Genomic DNA, 20,288 nt, shown 5'->3' with positions numbered 1-20,288 from the left:
TGTAGAGAATCCCATGGACAGAGAAGCTTGGCAGGCTACAGTCCATGGGGTCGAAAAGAGTCAGACATAAGTGAAGCCACTTAGCATGCACGCATGCACATTGTAGTTGACTTAGAAAATATAGATTAATACAAAAAGAAAAAAGATTGTCTCTGAATAATTTCACCACCCAAAGTTAGCCATAACAGCATGTTGTCCTTCAGCAAATTTTTTTTTTGTTATAAACTAAATATATTTAAGTATGTTCACACACATATTAAGGAGAACTATGTTTTTTAATTTTACATTTTGGTTGCACTAGGTCTTCGTTCGGAGAAGGCGATGGCACCCCACTCCAAGTACTCTTGCCTGGAAAATCCCATGGATGGAGGAGCCCGGTAGGCTGCAGTCATGGGGTCGTGAAGAGTCGGGCACGACTGAAGCAACTTAGCAGCAGCAGCAGCAGGTCTTCGTTGCTGCAAGTGGGCTTTCTCTGGCTGCAGTGAGTGAGGGCTACTCTTTGTTGCATAATAAGATAATAAGGCTTCTTATTACCTGGCGTCTTTCGTTGCAGGGCACTGACTCTAGGTACACAGACTTCAGTAGTTACGGCACGCAGGCTCCATAGCTGTGGCTCCCGGGCTTTAGAGTGCAGGCTCAGAAGTTGTGGCCCACGAGCTTAGTTGCTTTGTGGCATGTAGAATCTTCCTAGACCAAGGATGAAACTTGTGACCCCTGTATTGGCAGGTGGATTTTTATGCACTGCACCACCAGGGAAGTCCAAGAATTGTGCTTTTTAAAGTGCTTAATATAAGAGGTATTCTCTTATTTGATTAAAAATTTTTTTCTAATTTTTCACATAATAGTCAATTATTTGAACTTTATGTAATTAGCCATTTTCTTGCTGTTGAACATTTGACCTTTAAAGTATATTACTTCATTTAGTGATTACAATAGCATTTTGAATTACTTCTTATTATGTTTGCTAAGTGGCTTCAGTCATGTCTGACTCCGCAACCCCATGGACTGTATCCTGTCAGGCTCCTCTGTCCATGGGATTCCCCAGGCAAGAATACTGGAGTGGGTTGCTGTGCCCTCCTCCAGAGGACCTTCCCGACCCAGGGATGGAGCCCCCATCTCATGCCAAGCAGGCTCTTCACCACTAGTGCCACCTGGGAAGCCCTCTTCTTATTATAATCCTTTTAATTTTTTTTAAAAGACCTTGAAAAGGTTACATAATGTTATGTAGACATCTTAACCCTCAATACCTCAGAATATGACTGTATTTGGAGATATGGCCTTTAATGAGGTAATTAAATTAAGATGAAGTCACTAGGGTAGGCTCTAGTCCAATATGACCAGTGTCTTTATAAAAGGAAATTAGGACACGAACAGGTGCAGAGGGAAGACACAGGGGACACAGGGAGAAGAATAATCATTATTTAAATACCTCAAAAAAAACCAACTCTGATGACACTTTTTGAAAAATTGAATTTTATTGCGATTTAGTTGCTTTACCCTGCTTATTTAACTTATATGTAGAATACATCATGAGAAACACTGGGCTGGAAGAAGCACAAGCTGGAATCAAGATTGCTGGGAGAAATATCAATAACCTCAGATATGCAGATGACACCACCCTTATGGCAGAAAGTGAAGAGGAACTCAAAAGCCTCTTGATGAAAGTGAAAGAGGAGAGTGAAAAAGTTGGCCTAAAGCTCAACATTCAGAAAACGAAGATCATGGCATCCGGTCCCATCACTTCATGGGAAATAGATGGGGAAACAGTGGAAACAGTGTCAGACTTTATTTTTCTGGGCTCCAACATCACTGCAGATGGTGACTGCAGCCATGAAATTAAAAGACGCTTACTCCTTTGGAAGGAAGGTTATGTCCAACCTAGATAGCATATTCAAAAGCAGATACATTACTTTGCCAACAAAGATCCGTCTAGTCAAGGCTATGGTTTTTTCAGTGGTCATGTATGGATGTGAGAGTTGGACTGTGAAGAAAGCTGAGCGCTGAAGAATTGATGCTTTTGAACTATGGTGCTGGAGAAGACTCTTGAGAGTCCCTTGGACTGCAAGGAGATCCAACCAGTCCATCCTAAAGGAGATCAGTCCTGGGTGTTCTTTGGAAGGACTGATGCTGAGGCTGAAACTCTAATACTTTGGCCACCTCATGCGAAGAGTTGACTCATTGGAAAAGACCATGATGCTGGGAGGGATTGGGGGCAGGAGGAGAAGGGGATGACAGAGAATGAGATGGCTGGATGGTATCACCGACTCGATGCACATGAGTTTAGGTGAACTCTGGGAGTTGGTGATGGACAGGGAGGCCTGGCGTGCTGCAATTCATGGGATCGCAAAGAGTTGGACATGACTGAGTGACTTCACTTTGCCTTTTCACTTTCATGCATTGGAGAAGGAAATGGCAACCCACTCCAGTATTCTTGCCTAGAGAATCCCAGGGATGTGGGAGCCTGGTGGGCTGCAGTCTAAGGGGTCGCACAGAGTCGGACACGACTGAAGCAACTTAGCAGCAGCAGCAGTGTATATATATGGAGAAGGCAATGGCACCCCACTCCAGTACTCTTGCCTGGAAAATCCCATGGGTGGAGGAGCCTGGTAGGCTTCAGTCCATGCAGTTACAAAGAGTTGGACACGACTGAGCGACTTCACTTTGCCTTTTCACTTTCATGCACTGGAGAAGGAAATGGCAACCCACTCCAGTGTTCTTGCCTGGAGAATCCCAGGGACGGGGAGCCTGGTAGGCTGCCGTCTATGGGGTCGAACAGAGTCAGACATGACTGAAGTGACCTAGCAGCAGCAGCAGCAGCAGCAGCAGCAGCAGTGTATACATATAGGGCCTTCCCTGGTAGCTCAGCTGGTAAAAAATCCGCCTGCAATGCAGGAGACCCAGGTTCAATTCTTGGGTCAGGTAGACCCCCTGGAGAAGGGATAGGCTACCCACTCCAGTATTCTTGGACTTCCCTGGGGGCTCAGACAATAAAGAATCCTGCCATGAGGGAGACCTGGGTTTGATCCCTGGGTTGGGATGATCCCCTGGAGGAGGGTATGGCAACTCACTCCAGTATTCTTGCCTGGAGAATCCCCGTGGACAGAAGAGCCTGGTGGGCTACAGTCCATGGGGTCACAAAGAGTCGGACACGACTGAGCGACTAAGCACAGCACAGCGCAGCAGCAGTGTATCTATGTCAACCCCAATCTCCCAATCCATCCCACCCTCTTTCCCCACTTGGGGTCCACAGTTTGTTCTCTACATCTGTGTCTCTATTTCCTCTTTGCAAATAAGTTCATCCGTACCATTTTTCTAGGTTGCACCTGTAAGTGTTAAAATACGGTATTTGTTTTTCTCTTTCTGACTTACTTTACCCTGTATGATAATCTCTAGGTCCATCCACATCTCTGCAAATGCCACAGTTTTGCTCCTTTTTAAGCTGAGTAATATTCCATCGTGTATATGTACCATATCGGATGACACTTTGATCTTGGACCTTCTAACCTTCAGAGCTATAATAAAATACTATACCTGGTTGATTTGGCTGCCCAGTCTGTGGTACTTCATTTTGGCAGCCCTAACAAACACATCTACCTATGGTACCTATGGTCATGTCATCAGAGAAGGCTAAATCTGGGTTCAGAATACAGGTGTTTTGAACCCAAATTTCAGATCACAAGCCCTCTCCCTCACACTCTGCACACACACACACACACACACGCACTACTCATGGACACACGTGCATTTGGCTTCCCTGAAAGGCAGGCTGTATCTCATTGCACACAAGTTGACACTGCCATCTCCTCCCTTTGCTTTTATTTCCATTCTTCTCTTTGTCTTCTCTTTGTCTCTTCTTATAACATGTACATTTCACTCTTCTACCTCTTTCCCTTCTGCTACTCTTTCCATGGAAGTGCATGGGCCATTTTTCTCACTGTAAACATCTGTTTTGGAATAGTCACAGATCTATTTTTTATATCCTGACTTGCAGGTCTGCAATCATCTTACATTCGTTTCCTTAAATTATTCTTCAAAGCACATCTGGTTGAGAACATGATGTCACCAAAGGCTCTCAGGTGTGGATTGGGATTGATAGAGAAACAAACTCCATGGCATGATGTAATTTGTAACATGAATTGGCATTTGATATGATCAAAGAAAAAGATACAGTCACAGGCTTGGGATAGTTTTGATTTGCAACTGCCAGGGTTTTTCATAGTTTCTCCTTGTCATACTCTCAGGGAATTATTTTTCTCCCCTCTAAAATCCCACCTCCTTCTCCAGGATCCTAAGATCAATGAAAATAAGCAACACTTTTTGTTTGGAGCTATTCTTGTCTTTATTTGAGCAGGTGCTAAATAATTATAAACATGATTAACATTTAAAGGGTGTGTTTCTTTTTAAGTCCTTAAAGCACATGTTCACTTTCATGTTTCCAATGTAGAAACAAATTTCAAAGAGAAGAAACAAAGAGAACAATAACATTTGAAAATCTCGAATCTTGACTAGTTCTGGTAAATAGAAATGGGACTGGTACTTTTACTCTCCAAATCAATATTTCATTTTCAAGAGAATGGAAGTCATTCTGGCTTAGAACCCCTTCAGAAATGATGAAGGCTTTGAGCTCTTCTTCTTCTTTTTTTTTTTTTTTACTGTGCAGATATAAGTTATGTGTGTTTTCTGCGGAGTCACAACTGGTAAACATGTTGACATCCAGAGATTAGTTGTGTCATGCCTCTATTTTCCAAGGCTCACAGATTAAAATATCTTGACAGTGACAATGAGAGTTGATGATGCAGGTTGCTAGATGCTGACGTTTTGGGGAGTTATTGTTTTTATGTCCTAGAATCTACTTTCTTGAGAGTCTTCAAAAATTTGATAGCATCTCATATTTATCCTCTTCAGCCTCAAGGCAGAGAAATGAATTAAGGTGGCCTCTCAAGTCTCCTCTGAGCCTAATGAGCCTGCATTTGCCACCTGTCCTGCAGGCCACCAGATGGAGTTAACCATTAACCACAGGAAGTTCTGTGGCCCCATGAAAATAGTAGCTAATGAGAGGCATACTTAAAGCTGTTATGAGATCTGTTCACCTTTTTTCCTCAGATGCCTTAAATGTGTTAGAATCCAGTTGAAGGATGCCTATAATATACAGAGAATGGATCGAGCAAAGCTCTAATTAAATGGGATGTCATTGTGTTTTCATCTCTTCAGTTGTACAGTTTCTAGCGAAGGTAAGTCTGTGAAGACTCATTGATGTGGTCTAGAGAGCTATAACTGCAAGAACTTAAGCTTCTTTAATCTTGAATTGGAGTGAAAAGCCATCACCAATTTGGAAGAGTGCAATTCTCCTCCTTTTATCTGTGTAGACAAAGTGTAACCCAGTGAAGTTTTCCTTGGAACCTTGGGAAAATATGAAACATCCAAAATGTGCATGGATATATAAGATAATGAGCAAGTTTTGATGTATTTCAATTAAATTTTTTCATTCCATGTGTGTGAAAGTAGGCTCTGACATAGAAAATATTTCTGGATTGTATTTTCTTTTTTCTGGACTGCTTTTTTTTTTCTGTTAAAGCTCTATATTTTAAAAAAATATGCAACTGTATAAAGATGCAGAGAACTGAAATTTGCATTGCAGTAAAATATGAGCAATTGTGTGATTAAACAGTTTCCTCCTCCCCTAAAGACATGTGGATAATAAAAATAGCCCCTGGAATCATTTAGTGGAACCTTTTTCCATTCAAGCATTCAACTGTGGTTGAGTTTACCTTGTTAAAAAATTATTTATGTTATCCTAATTTTACTTTCACTTTTCGCTTCTAAGTATTATATGAAGAATTAAAAGTGTATGGAAATGTTATTTATGAAGTTTAAAGCAAACGTCTCTAACATTATTTTTTTTTCTTCAATAAAACACAAAGTTGTGTTTCCCAGGTGGCGCTAGTGGTAAAGAAGCCACCTGCCAATTTTCAGGAGATGTAAGAGACTCGGGTTCAATCCCTGGGTCGGGAAAAATCCCCTGGAGGAGGAAATGGTGTCCCACTCCAGGATTCTTGCATTGAGAATCCCACAGGTAGAGGAGCCTGGTGGGCTATGGTCCGCAGGGTCATAAAGAGTGGGACGTGACTGAAGTGACTTAGCACACACACAAAGTTGTAATAGTTTAATATTTATTCTCCTTTTGCTCTATTTGCTGTCATTTTTATCCACATGACTTCAAGTCCACGCTGTGTGGGTAAAAGGTAGTTCAACATCCTAGGACATTCTCAGTTTTTGATTTCATATCAGAATGCCAAGGGGGAATATGATGATGTTTAAAGCCCTCCGAAAGTGAAAGTGAAGTCGTGTCTGACTCTTTGCGACCCCATGGACTGTAGCCTACCAGGCTTCTCTGTCCATGGGATTTTCCAGGCAAGAATCCTGGAGTGGGTTGCCGTTTCCTTCTCCAGGAGATCTTCCCAAGTCAAGGATTGAACCCAGGTCTCCTGCATTACAGGCAGACGCTTTACCATCTGAGCCACCAGGGAAGTCATTTTAGAGCCCTCTAGTGCTTATCAGGGATGGGGGAGCCTGGTGGACTCTGGGGTCACACAGAGTCGGACACGACTGAAGCGACTTAGCAGCAGCAGCAGTGCTTATCAACCGGCCAAAATTAATTTTATTCTGAATGTTGCTGGTTTAGATATATTGCGTTTTCAGTGGGCAAAAAAGTGTTGGTAATACTAAGGTTTTACATTTTCCCATCTAGTCTGATCCGGTTTAGGAAATGGAATCCTCATAAGTGGAGATGCAGAAGGCTTCAGCTGCTTCTATGTCACTGAAACTTTGAGGTAAAATAGCATATATTCTGCCCGTGATTATGTCCTTTTAAACCCCTGTGTTTCATGTATGTCAAGCCTTGTCCTCTCCATAGCACTGGAGCATTTGAGGTCAGAGCTTGCCTCCTATTTCTTTTGTATTCTTCTCTCTGAGTTCCTAAAGTGAACGTGAAGTCGCTCAGTCATGTCCAACTCTTTGTGACCTCATAGACTGTAGCCTACAGGCTCCTCCATCCATGGGATTTTCCAAGCAAGAGTACAGGAGTGGGTTGCCATTTCCTTCTCTGGGGGATCTTCCCAACCCAGAGATTGAACCTGGGTCTCCCACATTGCAGACAGACGCTTTACTCTCTGAGTCCCTAATAAGTCTCCCAAAATACTTAAGTGAAACGAACTGTTAATGTTTGATGGTAATTACATTGCCAAACAGTTTGGTATTATAGTTTATGTCATTGAGTCATTTCTTTCTTTCTTTTTTTTTCTTAATTCTTAAAATCAGGATCTACATAAGGTTTATTGCAACTGGTTGATACTTATTTTTTTTTAAATATTTATTTGACTGTCTTAGGTCTTAGTTGCAGCATGTGGGATCTAGCTCCCTGACCAAGGATCGAACCTGGGTTCCCTGGCACCGAGAGCACAGTCTTAGCCACTGTACTACAAGAGAAGTTCTGTCACTGAGTCATCTCAACCATCTGTATTTCTCCAAAGCAGTTTCTAAAGCCCCAGTGAATTATTTCATGTGGTAAGGCAATTCATTCAGTTGTCCTCAACCAACTCACTTTTAGTTTTCTTAAATTCAAGTAGAACACTGGTCGTATTTTCTCCTTGCTCGTAATTCTTCACAAACACCTGTCTATATTTTGTATACTTCTGTATCATCCTAAACTTCTATATCTCAATCTTCCCAAACACCTGAATCTTTGACCTTCAGAAGGCGTTGCCTTCATTCCTCCAAAACAGGACTGTGTGGGTACTGTCTGGCTCATTTGTCTGGGGCTCTTGACCACAGTGAAGCCATTTGTATTTGTTTTGAATGCCCAGCTGCCCAGACCTCCATGATTATTACATCTATTCCCACATGAGTATAGCTTGCTGGGGTGGTGGGAATTGGGGGACCATATAAATCCTTTTGTGTATTCAGTTAAGTCAGAGAAATCACTCCTGAACTTAGCCTAACCAAAAAGGAGAAATTATTGACAAGACTCAAGGTGGTTCTCAGAGAGGAAGAGCTGTGTAAACCAGGAGTCAGGTTAGCTCCTTGAACATGAGCACTAAGTAATGTCAGGTACCCTCTCCTTCCTACATTCCCCCCCCATTTCCCTTCTACATCATATAAGTCTTTCCTCCAACATACAGGCTTTCGAGATGTAGTAAAAACACATGTTAAAAATATGACTGTTCCAGATTCATATCCTTCCAATTGTATAAAATAAAAGGCAAGATCTGCTTTTTTTTTTTCTCTTTAAAGTCGAAACCCAGAGAAGGGAACTCTAATGGCATATCTTGACTTAGTTGTTCATCTCTGTTCTAATTACTAAAGTCAGAGGGATGGGCTTCTCTCATAGGCCTTGCCTTGGTCATGTGTTTGTGGTGGGGGAGATTAGTGAGGGAGTGGGAGTTGGTGACGTAGAGGGAGATAAAATTAAAGAGAAGAAGTATAAAATGAAATTAGAGGCCGAAGTGAGCTCTTTGAATATTGCGCTAGCCTTCGGCGCCTGTGGGTATGCATGGGGGCTGGTTTGCCGGAGCTGTAGGCCAGGGGTTGCAGAACAGCCACCCGTTTCCCCTACCCCTTCACTCACCATTACTTTATTCAGAAGGAAGTTCAGGTTAAATAAAATCATCTTCTACACATGTCCATGTAAAATTTCTCTTATCACCCGGTGTTTCTGTTTTGTTAAACTTTTCATCTTTGAAAGATGTCTACAGTTGTTATACTTTTAAAAAAATATCTGCTTCCTAACTCTCTGCAGCGTAGCTTCTCCCTTCATCACAGCTCCGAAACCATCTTGCCAGTCTTTACGATGGCCTCCTAATTATGAATTTGTGCGGTTCCTTCTCTAGCTGATCTTCCTTTCATCATCCTTTCTAAGCTTTCACACTGCTGATTCTTTCCACATTTTTGAAACTCACTCTTCCTATGGATTTTGATTAATCACTTTTTTCGTGGTCCTCTCTGTGCCTTTGCTGACTCCTTTTTCCTCTGTTTCCTGTAAATATTGACATTGCCAAAGGTCTTCTTGACCTTTTTCCTCTGACATTCTTTAGACTCTATTTGAATAAACTCACCTTTACTCTTTTTAAAAAAATTTATTTATTTTTAATTGGAGGATAATTGCTGTACACGATTGTGCTGGTTTCTGTGGTATATCAGCATGAATTAGCCATAGGTATACATGTGTCTTTTCCCTCTTGAACCTCCCTCACACCTCTCAGTCACCTTTACTCTTAAATCACAATGATTTCCAAATATTCACCTCTAGCATATTTCTTGCTTCTGGTCTTTAGACCCATTTTCTTTAACAACCATTATACAGCTCCAATTTTATAGTCTCAAAATGCTTGAAACTCAGCATGGCCCAAGCCAAGTTCTTTCTCTTGGTCTCCATTTCTTCCTTCTTTACTCTCTGTCTGATTCAGTGATAGCATCCCCAGAGATCGGCTGGAGCAAAGTGGCTCTTGTCACCCACTGTCTACTCTCCCCTCCTTCCATAGAAATACAATCCATATTTCTAGCTGACTAATGCCACTCAGAATAAAGTCTACTTTCCCATCTCTCTGTAGCTAAGTTTGGCCAAAGGAAAATGAAAACTGATGTGCCATGTGGCAGCTTTTGAAAATATTGCTAGCATCCTTCCTTTGCCTTTATTTTCTGTATTCCTTCCTCCATTCTGCTGCTGGAAATGTGAATGTGATGACTGGAGCTTGAGCTACCATCCTGGACCACAAAGCTGAGGTAACACGCCAGAAATACTGAATTTTGTGCCGGAAGGAACCTGAGTCTCTGAGGGCTTCAGGGAGCAGAGCTGTTCTAATCCTACATTGCCAACTTCTGGACTTATGCACAAGAAATTAAGCATCAATTTTCTCTAGACTTTGCTATTTTTGTCTTTATTACTCATAGCCAAACCTAGTCCTAACTGATATATCAGCCAAACCAAAATCCTAGAGTAATGTTAGACTACCCCCTCTCCTCCAAGACCCACATCCAGTCAGTCATCAAGTCCTATTGAATCTACCGCTCTGGGATCTTTCTTCTTTTAAGCCTTTATTTTTCCAATCCTGTCCTTCATCCTTAGCCAATATATTCTCCACACTGCCCTTGGAATGATCTTAGAATTAATCTTTCCTGATTAATTTCCTGCAATTATTGCAGTTATCCCACTGTCTACATTTCTCAGTATGGAAAACTCTTCATGATCTGTATGTCTCACAATTCTTTTCCCACTGCCCCACCATATTTATTATCTCCAAACTACTTACAGTGCTGGACTACTGCTGCTGCTGCTGCTAAGTCGCTTCAGTCGTGTCTGACTCTGTGCGACCCCATAGATGGCAGCCCACCAGGCTCCCCCGTCCCTGGAATTCTCCAGGCAAGAACACTGGAGTGGGTTGCCATTTCCTTCTCCAATGCATGAAAGTGAAAAGTGAAAGTGAAGTCACTCAGTCGTGTCCGACTCTTAGTGACCCCAAGGACTGCAGCCTTCCAGGCTCCTCCATCCATGGGATTTTTCCAGGCAAGAGTACTGGAGTGGGGTGCCATTGCCTTCTCCATCAGTGCTGGACTATTCCACCCCATTTCATTTCTCTGTGACTTTACATGTGCTTGTTCTCCCATTGGGCATGTCTAGATCTTTTCTTCCTCAACATTCATCTAGAACTTTTACTAAAATTAAAAAAAAAAAAAAAACTTTCCTAATTTCCAAAGAGAAGAAGAGGACTGACAGCTTCTCTTTGTGTCGGGGGTGAGGCTTTCATGTGCATCTGTATGCCGTGTTTACTCTCTTCTGTAATTGCTTGTGTATGTGTCTCTTTCCATCTGTGTGCTTTTTGATGATAGGAACTATATGTTTTATCTTTATATCATCAGTGCTTTACCCAGTGTCTGGCACATGTAAGTGCCCAGTGATTAAACGGTCTTTGCTTTCACCTTCACACCCCATCTTTATTAGTGTCTTATTGCTGCTGTAACAAATTCGCACAAGTTTAGTGGCTTCACACAATACAACTTTAATGATCTCATGTTTCTGGAGATGAGAAATCTAAAATGTGTTGGAAGGCTCCTTGCCCTCTCCAGCTTCTGAGTTGCCCGGGTTTCTTGACTCATGAGCCCCTTCCATTTTCAAAGCCAGCAATGACGGTTGCATCTTTGATGTTGCCTCAGTCTTGACTCTGACTCTCCTGTCTCCCTCTTCCACTTAAAAGGAGAGCCCTGTGGTCACACGGGGGCACACCCAGACAATCCAGGATAATCTACCTATTTCTCCCCAGCTGACTAACATTAGTTTCATTTGCAACCCGAATTCTCTATTGCCATGTAATATGGCATATTCAAAGTTTACAAGGATTAGGACACGGACATTACTGGACTTCCCACACCATGTCAAGTCTAGTCTTATGACAGCAACCTCAGAGTGGTCCATTAAAAACATATGTTAGATAACATCACAGCTCTGCCTGCAATCAGCCAAGAACTTCTGATCTCATCTGGGTTCCAGGTCTCTGTGATAAAACCTCTTGTGTCTTACATCATCTGGCCCTCTTCTTTCTCCCCCATCTCTGGCTTGCTCTGCCCCAGCCAATCCCAGACACACCACAGAAAAGCTTGCCCTGGAGCCTTTTCCTTATATATCCACATGGCTAAATCCCCCACTAACTGCAGAAATCTGATCAGATCTGTTCAGTGAATTAATTGCTTGACAAAATTATATATGATAGCAGCTCCCCCTCCTCTGACAATTCCAACACCTGTTCTCTTTTATTTTCCCTACAGTCCTTATCTTTACCTACCGTATATTTACTGCTGCTGCTTTTTAATTTTCTGTCTTACCCATGTCAGCTAGGGTGAGAGTAGGATTTGTTGTTGTTGTTCAATGTTGCATCTCCAGTTCCTAGAAAAGTACCTGGCACAGAGAGAATTATCATCAGTGTTTCGTGCATGAAATCCATGGGTGCATGCATGAAGCACTCTAAGTCTCCCCAGGCCTGGAGGGGGTTTGTGAGGTGAAGGAAAATGAAAGATCGATGTTAAGTAGAATGCCTGGATTTATCACAAATCAATTTATTTATTTATTTGTGTGCCGTGTGACTTGCAGGATTTAGTTCCCTAACCAGGAATTGAACCCTGGCACCACAATGAAAGCTCCAAGTCCTAACCACTGGACTGCCAGGAAATTCCCACAAATTTATTTTTTAATGAAAGGAATTATCTCATTTTTATCATTCAACAAAGTGGCCCATATCAGCCTCTAAGGACAGTTCCTAAATCAACATGACTAGTATTTTGGGGAGTAATAAGAATTTGCTTTAAATATATTTCAGAAGATGAGAGTGTTCTGCGGTATGCAGTATCCTCATGGAAACCCTGCAGAGTTGGGGCCTCGGGGCTCCCACAGACACACTCTGTGAGCCTCAGAGCAAAGACAAGAGAAGACCATGTCTTAATATTGATAGGTAGGTGTTTTGGTTTTTTTGGCCCCGCTAGATGGCATGTGGGACCTTGGTTCCCCAACCATGGATCGAACCCAGGCCCCCTGCACTGGCAGCTCAGAGTCCTAACACTGGACTTCCAGGGAAATCCCAAACTGGTACATTTTAAATGCTCCCCCATTAACTGTTTTTGAACCATTTTCCTTCTTTTTCCCTGAGATCTTGAAAATGGCCTACCTCCCTGGATTAGCACAACAATGTTCCTGACAGAAATCCGATGTAATGCAAGCATTTAAGCGGTAAAAATCTATACAATGAAACAAACCCACAAGAAAGTTTGTTGAGAAAATCTTAATCTCAAGTGAAATTCCCAGGGACAATAGGATTTTCCAAGTGGAAGCCTGAGTGAGTGAGTGTTAGTCGCTCAGTCGTGTCTGACTCTTTGCAACCCCATGGACTGCAGCCCACCAAACTCCTCTTTCCATGGGATTTCCCAGGCAAGAATACTGGACTGGCTTGCCATTCCGTTCTCCAGGGGATCTTCCTAACCCAAGGATTGAACCCAGGTCTTCTACATTGGAGGTAGATTCTTTACCATCTGAGCCATCATTTTTTGAAAGTAGTCTGAATTTCACACACGACATGTTTCAAGTTGATTGACAGCTCTTTCTGGAGGTACAGTGAGACCCCCGTGCAGAGACTTCCTCTGACTTTTCTGGGCCCCAGGTCATTTCTATATCTGAATCTATTCTTATTCCCAGCCCTTCTAAAACTTTTACCTCAGCTGTAAGAATCTTTATATAATGTTGAAATTGGAAAGGAAAAAACCGTAAAACACCAAAAAGACAAAAAAAAGGTGTGAAGTTTTGTTTTTCTGCATTTTTATCCTTGAAGCAGAAAAAGAAACAGCTGATGCAATCTAGTGTCTTTCATGTTTACCCAGCATCTGTTTTTCAGGTGTGCTAATTTTATGTACAATTTTCACAGGGTGGATGCACACACTTTCTTATTATGGTCATGGTTTCAAGGTAGATGCAAATGTCAAAACATCAAAATGTATACTTTAAACATATACAATTTACTTATTTTTTACCAATTATACCTTAATAATGGTATTTAAAAATGTTTTTTAAATGCATATACACTCATGCAAGCATGCACATACAGTCCTACTTCTAAAGCTACACTTCCAAGAAACTCCTGTGACTATTTCAGTTAAGTAAATTGGAAAAATTTGCAACGCAGGAGACCCGGGTTCAATCCCTGGGTCGGGATGATTCCCAGGAGAAGGAAATGGCAACCCACTCCAGTATTCTTACCTGGAGAATTCCATGGACAGAGGAGCCTGATGGGCTACAATCCATAGGGTTGCAAAGAGTTGGACATAACTGAGCAACTAACACACACACAAATTGGAAAAAAATTAGAAATTCAATTCCTTAGTTGTGCTAGCTGTATTTCAAGTGCTCAAAATCTACATATAGCAAGTAGCTCCCACACGAGACAGTGTCAATGTAAAATACTGCCATCATGGCAGAAAGTTCTACTGGACAGCATTATTTTAAAGCATTTCCCAGTCACCTCTCATTCTCATGCCCACACCCCACATTACTTTACCAGAGCAGAGGTCTCCTGCTTTTCAGTCTCCACACTGAAACAAGGGCCATCTTTCAGAAACACAAGTCTGCTTGTTACTCTCCTGCTCAAACTTTCTAGACAAAGGGAGTGAGTGAATCAATGTTTTTTGAGACCTGGCACATAAAGAGGGAGAAGGAGCGGGCAGGAAATGAAGGCGGAGGGTCTTTCCAGAGCTGGATCTGCCAGCACCTTGATCTTAGACTACCCAGCTTTCAGAATTATGAGAAACAAATGTTTGCAGATGAAGCCATCCTATCTATGGTATTTGCTATAGCAGTCTGAATAAGGTAATTGTGGAGAGGTGCATGGGGTTGACTAAAACAGTTTATCTGTGTACCGTGCACTTGCATGCATGCATACACAACACACACACACAACTATGATCCCAATTTTTGACACACTCCTCTTCCACCATTCATCTTCCTATTTGACTCCCAGAGCACTCGCAGTTAGGCCTTCAGGCAGGAGTTTGAAAGTCTCTTCTCAGGGCATCTAATCAACGAAGAAAGATCTACAGATGGTGAAACTGGAGAGCATCAAGCTGTCCAGATAAATCCTCTGATGGGAAGTGTTGGGTTGACAACCCCTCCCACCTTCTTAGAGACCCAAATTGATTTTTTAGCATCTCTCTCTTAAACGTGAATGAACAACCAAAAACTCTCTTGCTTCTGGGGAAAGCTCTAAAGTGGCAGAGAGGCACCCAAATAAAAATATCAGCAAATGCAGTGTGTAGTCAACAAAAGCAATATAGAAAAGGGATAATGTATTTCAAACATTAAGCGGCTCAAGAAATGAGAAGAGAGTGCACCTAGAAAATAAAAAAATAGGATGTTATAAAATAGAAACATATAGCAAGCATAAAAGAGCTTTTGGAAATTAAAAACATGTTCACGTTTGAAAAGCTCAATTGAAGGGCTAGAAGACAAAATGAGGAAATTCCCAAGAAAGCAGAGCAAATAAAAACGCAAAGAGATAAATGATTAGAGAAAAGATTGATGAATTGTAGGGCCAGTCCAGACTGTCTAACATCTGAATAACAGGATTTCCAGACACGAAGAACAGAGAAAAATGAAGGGAATAAATTACCGATAAATAATTCACAATATTTTCTAGGCCTGAAAAACATTAATCTTTTGATTAAAAGCAACTATCCCTGAGAGTTGTCTAAGATAAGGGGGCTGAAGAACATCCTTGTGGCCCTCGTCACAGTGATCTTACTCGGAGCTTCGTCCAATTTTCCCTTTGATAGGATTCCCATAGCTATTAGGGCAGAAGGCTAAGATTCAGGCCAAGTTCAATTGTAGTCACAGACGTTGTCCTGCAAAACCATCTGTAGTTTTCCACTATCTCTGAACTTTAAGGATAGTAAAGACAGTATGGGAATGGCTTACATAGGCAGTTTTGATTTCTTAAAGTTAAGCAAACGTTCTGTGTCTTTTATAGCATCTTTTTAGCACCTTCCTCAGGGTTCACAAATTTCTCTTGTCTCTTATAAAGGCCATTGTCTATAATATCAATATTTTTCTCAATTATATTTTTACTTATTTTTTTCTTTGTGTTTTTGTTTCTTTGATTAGACTGTGAGTTCCTGAAGGGCAGCAAATACCTGCCACTTCCAATGAGTTCTTTAGTTTCTACATTGCATTGGAAGAGTAGGACTGTCTTCCCTTCTTGAGTCCTTATTATAAGCTAGATTGAGCCCATTAAAACTGTCTCACTGCTCCTGTATAGCAGCTCAGTGAGGAAGGGTAGATTATTATCTCCACTCTCCAGGTAAGAACACTGAGGCTTAGAGAGCTGAATAAAGAGGCCCCCCAGGGGCTTCCCTGGAGGTTCAGATGGGAAGGAATCTGCCTGCAATGTAGGAGACCCAGGTTTGATCCCTGGGGAAAGATCCCCTGGAGGAGGAAATGACAACCCACTCCAGTATTCTTGCCTGGAGAATCCCATGGACAGAGGAGCCTGGTGGGCTACAGTCCATGGGTCGCAGAGTCGGACACTGAGCGACTAACATTTTCACTTTTCAGCGAGGCAATGGCCCAGCTGGGAACCAAAGCCACGCTTGTCCGATTCTGCAGCTTGAGAGCCCAGGCTCTGCGCCACTGGAGCTCACCATTCATTTCCTTTTTGTTTCCAATAGAATAGTTTTCTTTCAGCCTCAGGAAGGTAAACTCGGGAATTTGTCACAAAAGACCATGAATGCTTTTCTGCCCTTTCTTGTCTGTTACAATTGTTCCTTTTCACTCACTGAAGGGGCTGTGGAGGGGGCAGCAACAGAATGAGGGACCGCTGAAGGATCTTGGGGAGATCCAGAGTTTGGGGTCTGTGGTAACAATCAATATGCTAATCGCCTAACAATCCCCAAACAATTGAACAGGAGTACTTCCAGTGTTCTGGGACCCACACTTTCCTCTTCTATTCCCACACGGTGGAGGACACAAAGGCACTCTGTTCAGGTTAGCAGGGGCCTGGCAGAGCTCCAGCCCAGTTCTCCCCACGTCCATGCCCTTGTATCAGGCCCCCTCGCCTGTCATTTTTCTGGATAAAAGGGACCAAGCCCTCCAGCGGTGGGGAATGCCCACCACTCCCAGCGGAGGTTATGAAATCTGCTGTCTCAAGCAAGGAGACAGAATGAAAATTGTTGGAGAGGGGAGCAGTGTGGACAGGAATAAACAGAAGGGGCTGAAGGCTGATAAATAGGCAGAAATAATGAGTTACGAAATTGCCTGGCTAGCAAATGGTCAGAAATCTGGAAGAAGGAGGAGGAGGGGGTCCCTGTGCAGAATGGGGGCCAAGGAGGGACAGAGAAAAGGGAGAGGAAATCCATCACAACCATTTCCAAATAATTCTTCCTGTGTCATCATTTTAAATGTCTACATAGTTGATGCATACCAAAGAGTATGTACATATCCCAGGTTATTTTAAAGCCATTAGAATTTCTTGTCTAAATAAAGAGTGAGAAAGCACACTGTATGTAAAACAGTTTCCCTTTCTGGATGGCAATGCAAGAAAGGGAGATAACGTCTTTATCTCCACTTGCTAGAGTGGAGCATTTAAAAACTGCCCCTGGACTGCTAGAAAGAATATACTGCAGGTACAAAAAAATTATTTTTAGGAAAGTGAACAGCTTTGCCCTGTTTCAGAGCTTTCACTCACATCCCCGACACAGCTGAACTGGAGAAAGGATTTACACTGAAACTCTCCTGCAGGGAAACAGTCTTTTCTCTTAGTCTTAGTCTTAACTGATGTTAAAATAAGAGAGCATTCTGTGCCCTAAGTAACTCTTCTGAAAGTTAGATGATGTAGCAAGAGGTTAACTCTGGGATATTATTTGCAAAAATAAATCCAATTATTTGCAAAACCCCCCAAAGCTTCAAAGGGCATCTGTCAAGAGTGATCTGCCTGAAAATGAGCCTGACTAGGATTTGGTCCCACCAGTGGAACCTTATGGATGACAACCCAAATGTTTTCTGCTTCTGTTGGTTGGATTTCTTCCCCTGAGTAAGGGACTTCTTGCTCCAGCCCAGATAACAAGGATGGAAGTACGCAGGAAACTAAGAATAAGAATGTCAAGATGTGGGACTTCCCTGGTGGCTCAGCGGGAAAAAATCCTTCCTCCAAAGCAGGAGACACGGGTTCAATCCCTGATTAGGGAGGATCCCACATGCCACGGAGGAACTAAGCCCATGCGCCACAGCTACTGAACCTGTGCTCTACAGCCGGGGAGCCACAGCTACTGAGCCCACGTCCTGCAATTACGGAAGCCTGTGCGCCCTAATGCCCATGCTCCGAAACAAGAGAAGGCCACCTCAATGAGAAACCTGTGGACTGCAACCAGAGAATAGCTCCCACTCATCACAACTGGAGAAAAGCCTGTGTAGCAACAAAGACCCAGAACATGCACATGTGCTCAGTTGCTTCAGGGTGGGTTCTCGAGAATGTTCCTGGTCTTCTCTGAGCCTCAGTTCTGGAATAAGGTGTAGTAAGTACATGGTCATAATTCAGTCTATCTCCAGAACCAGGGCTTTCTCTGTTTCAGGAGGCTCTGTCACACAAACCCTTTGCCTGACACAGAATACTTTCATGAATGGACATTTACTTTTTGTCAAATTCTTTTCCTGCCTCTGTTGAGATTATCATGCCATTTTCTCTTCTATTCAGCTAATATGCTGAATTGATGGCTTTTTATAATGCTAAACAAACCTTGCATTACTGAGATAAACTCCAGTTAATTGTGATGGATTATCTTTTTTAGAATTGCTGAATTCAATTTGTTAATGTTCTGTTAAGAATTTTGAGATCTTTAAGATCTTGAGGGACACTGTCTGTAGGCTTCTTTTCTGTTTGATGTACTTGGTTTGTTACTCACTAGACTGTGTGAGGCTCCAGGCATTCTTTTTTTTGCCAGGTCTTTGTCTATATAAATAATTTGATTAAAAATTTACTACAAAACCCATGAGCCTATGTGATGCATAGGTAGAAAAGAGATGTTCATGTATTTGTTTATTGTCTTGTTGGTGCACAGGAAGTTTCTTTTCTATTATCCAGCTCTTCGAATTTAAGTCCAGGAATCATTTCTTCCAGTTCTTTATTATCAAATGCATCATTTCTGGTTTATGTCTTACCTCACTACCAGAAATGAAATAGCAATGCTAATATTACTCATAAAGCTGGAACCTGTTTGCAGAATTACCTCTGCAATTCTCTACTACTACCTTTTATTTAATGCTGATCACACCATTAACTCACAATGTCACATGATCCATCTACCACCCTTGAATACTGGCTTCCAATGCGACACAATAACAGTTATTACTATACTTTGTGGATGATGACCACAAACACAAGTCTCACCCCAAGTATGCAGGGAAATGTGAATGATCTTTCTTTTTTTGATGGTGCTCAATGTATGGTTTGGAATTTCAGAGCCCAGATGTAAGTCTTTAGACTGTAATCAGTGCATTTTTAGAATGTAATCTTTCCCAGTGTTGACCACACTGCTGTTTTCCAGACACTGCCACTAGCTGGGAAGAGACGTGGGGAAAGCAAGAAAGGTCATCCCTTTTTGTATAAGGAATGTTCCCTGATCATCTGGCAGGACTAAACCCCAGCGGCAGCAGGGCCACACTAGTCAGAGGTGAGAGGGAGAAATCAATCAGAAAGGCAATGGGTGTGCTGAGCAGTGATTTTCAAGCTCCCAGAGGAGACAGGAGACAGGAACAACCACTCCCAGAGGACAGCCTGACATGTCATCTGAAGCCTGCAGAAGAGGGTGGATGACCAACCCCGAGGCCAGAGAGGGGAGTGCGAGGGGTAAAGCCCTCTTGCCACCACAGGGAAAGGACACCTGCTTCCTTCAGGGGCTGGACTCGTGAAGGACACAGTTGTCAGAATGTAGGTGGGTGAAAGTCGAGGCATTGGTCCAAATATGTGACTCAAACCCAAGGGTTGGCAGTGAACTCTTAGTAGCCCAGAGATCTAAACTTGCTATGTGTCTGACACACGTGCATGCTAAGTCACTTCTGTGGTGTCCAACTCTTTGCGACCTTATGGACTATATAGCCCACCAGGCTCCTCTGTCCATGGGATTCTCCAGGCAAGAATACGGAGTGGGTAGCCATTCCCTCCTCCAGGGGATCTTCCCAACCCAGGGATCCAACCAGAGTTTCTGGTTCTTTATCCTAGTGCCTCCTGGGAAGCCCAATGTGTCTGACATAAGTCAGTCAAAATCAGCATAGCAAGGACATCCCTGGCGGTCTGGTGGGTAAGACTCCATGCTTCCAATGAAGGGGGCATGGGTTCAATCCCTGATTGGGGAAATAAGATGTCACAAGCACAGCCAGAAAAAAATGATCGTATCAGCTTCATTCTGGAGGCCCAATATTTCATGACCCCTCAAAAGCAATATTGTATTAGACAAGGGGAGCAATCTGCTTGCCAGTCCACCTTCCTGGACCTGGAACCTTGCCACGGGCCCTTGGAACCTTGCCACAGGCTCTTGGGTTGACCCTATAGGTGTGAATCCCATAGGCAAATGTGGCAAATAATTGAGCCCAGGTGAATAGTAGAGCGTCAGGTAAGAAAAAACGTGGGACCAGGACTCATGAGGGTCCAGGCTCAAGGCACTCTGCCCGGGTGTCATTGCTAAACTCAACTGATCCCAGACACCAGGGGACTCAG

The 20,288-nt window shown here is 42.6% G+C and overlaps 1 long non-coding RNA gene across 2 annotated transcripts in view; it reads left to right on the top strand.

Annotated features, from left to right (window-relative positions):
• The first annotated feature begins 4,643 nt into the window (after nucleotides 1–4,643).
• LOC104969611 (uncharacterized) overlaps nucleotides 4,644–20,288 on the top strand; it is a 32,944-nt gene continuing 17,299 nt past the window's right edge. For both annotated transcript variants that reach the window (XR_003036435.2, XR_003036434.2), the window contains exons 1-3: nucleotides 4,644–5,231; nucleotides 6,749–6,830; nucleotides 7,387–7,563. This is a non-coding gene — a long non-coding RNA (uncharacterized lncRNA). The remainder of the gene's footprint in view (nucleotides 5,232–6,748; nucleotides 6,831–7,386; nucleotides 7,564–20,288) is intronic.

The sequence above is a fragment of the Bos taurus genome, chromosome 9 (assembly GCF_002263795.3).
Source record: "Bos taurus isolate L1 Dominette 01449 registration number 42190680 breed Hereford chromosome 9, ARS-UCD2.0, whole genome shotgun sequence".
Lineage (NCBI taxonomy): Eukaryota > Metazoa > Chordata > Mammalia > Artiodactyla > Bovidae > Bos > Bos taurus.
The sequence above is the reverse complement of the archived record's forward strand: the minus strand, read 5'-3'. Positions and strand labels throughout refer to the sequence as shown.